A 2,304-nucleotide genomic window follows, 5' to 3' on the forward strand; every position below is an offset into this window, starting at 1 on the left:
CCCCCCCCTTTTTTTTTTTTTTTTTTTTTTTTTTTGGTATTGGGGATTGAGCCCAGGGGCACTCAGCCACTGAGCCACATCTCCAGCCCATTTTTTAAAAAATATTTTATTAGAGACTGCTGGGAGCCATTAGCCAAGTAGGTATGACAATTTCCTTGCCAGCGTACCCCATGTTGCAGTGACATTGAATGTAGGTGACCTTGCTCAAGGACCAGGGCGGATTAGGGTGTTCCCGGTTTAACATAATCGGGTTTAGGGCGTTCCCAGTTTAGGTTCCAGGTTTGAGGTTTAAGATTATTCCTGCTGGGAATAGGGCGTATCCTGCTGCCTAAGTTCCCCTTGAGTTCTCACGGGATTCAGAGTATATTTTGGGAGACAGAAGCCCAGTGAAGGTGAATTTGGGAGAGAACATGGATTTGGGCAGAGAACGTGGATTTCCCCAGAGACGGCTGGTGTGAGTTCGGGAATAAAGAGTTGCTGTTTGAATCTACAAGCTGTGTGGTGGCTCGTGATTTTGTGCCCAGCCAGACTGCGGCATTTGTGCCCAGCCAGACTGCGGCAAGAGACAAAGTCTCACTGAGTTGTTTAGTGCCTCACTAAGTTGCTGAGGCTGGCTTTGAACTCGTGATCCTCCTGCCTCAGTCTCCTGAGCCGCTGGGATTACAGGAATGCACCACTGTGCCCAGACCCATTCTTTTTTTTAATATTTATTTTTTAGTTGTAGTTGGACATAATAGGTTTATTTCACTTATTTATTTATGTTTTTAATTTGGTGCTGAGGATCAAACCCAGGATCTCTCACGTGCGAGGCGGGCACTCTACCGCTGAGCCACAACTCCAGCACCCCCAAGACCCATTCTTAAAATTAAAAACATATATATCAGACTGGATAGACCTCTGAGAGTATGTCTTCAAGTGACTAAAAAAAAATCCACTTCTAGAGTGTGATGGGATGGGTTTCTAAATGCCAATATTCAAAGCCAGATAAATTATAGGTGATTTGACATTTTAATTTATAATTTATAAGCTTGAGCTGAACCCTTAGACAAAGATCACAACCTTAGTTTGTAGATGAATATCATCATATGTAGCTTGCTTAAAACTTCAAAGAAGATCTTATCCTGAAATAGAAGCCACACAATCAGGATTTGGAAGAAGCATTTGTCACCCAGGGCAAATACTCGCTACACAAAGGACCTCACATTCCTATGGTTTTGCTTTTTTATTTCATTTTCTCTGGTAGTGAGCATATGTATTTTTTTCAACCAAGCCCTTCCTAACCTTCAAATCTGTCTTAAATCTGTCTTAGAGATTAGAGGACATAAGTTTCTACAAGAGTTTGTCAAAACATGTCTTCATTGTGTATTCAGAAGAGAATTTTCCTGTTTGTACTTTAGAGGACATACCAAGGACAATGACAAAGCAGAGACCCATCAAGATACCAAATCTTCACTTCAGCTAATGTGAAGTTCTATTTTCTTCAGGGAGAAAGATAATGTAGTTCTTGTGTTTTACATTGCTGCCAGACTGCAAGGATGTCCTCTAGAACCATGTGACTTGGAGGACATATTAGTGTACTTGTTGTTCTGGTACCAAATATTATCAATTCATTTATTAACCTTCCCTATGTAGGATATATTTACCATATGTAAAGATATTATACATTATATGTATAACATATATTATACATTATGTGTATGGCAGATCCAAAATTTTTCTAACCCATTTATATAAGTGAGAAATTCCTACAAATCACCATCATCTCTCAAACTTCATTCTTTATTTAGATTTAGAATATGGAGCAGAAATAACAATTTTAAGGATTACAATATCAATATTCTGAAATAGACTGCAAAATTTAAAAGGTTGAGGTGCAGAACTGGGGATGTAGCTCAGTGGTGGAGCACTTACCTAGCATGCGTGAGGTATTGAGTTTGATCTCCAGCACTGAAAGAAAAAAAAAAACATGAAGTTAATCTTTGCTTTCTGCCTTCCAAACAGTTCCATCTCGCTTGAGGTGTTCCAATTCATATGAGCCACCCCTACCGGCAATATTTGGGTGCATTTCCCATAGCATCTTCTGCAGCTTAACTCAATTACATTTTGAAAATAGGATTTTCCTGACCACCCATGATACAAGGTAATGAACTTACTCTCAATCCTATTAAAGTACATCCATCAACCATAACTCAACAGTCCAAACACTACTGAATTCAGAACTACTAATCTCTCCCATTTTATGCTTTTCCAGTCTTTGCTAGTCTTCAAAACAGATAAAAATGGTATTGCAAGGAGTATGTTTGG

The sequence above is a fragment of the Marmota marmota genome, unplaced genomic scaffold (assembly GCF_001458135.2).
Source record: "Marmota marmota marmota unplaced genomic scaffold, marMar, whole genome shotgun sequence".
NCBI lineage: Eukaryota > Metazoa > Chordata > Mammalia > Rodentia > Sciuridae > Marmota > Marmota marmota.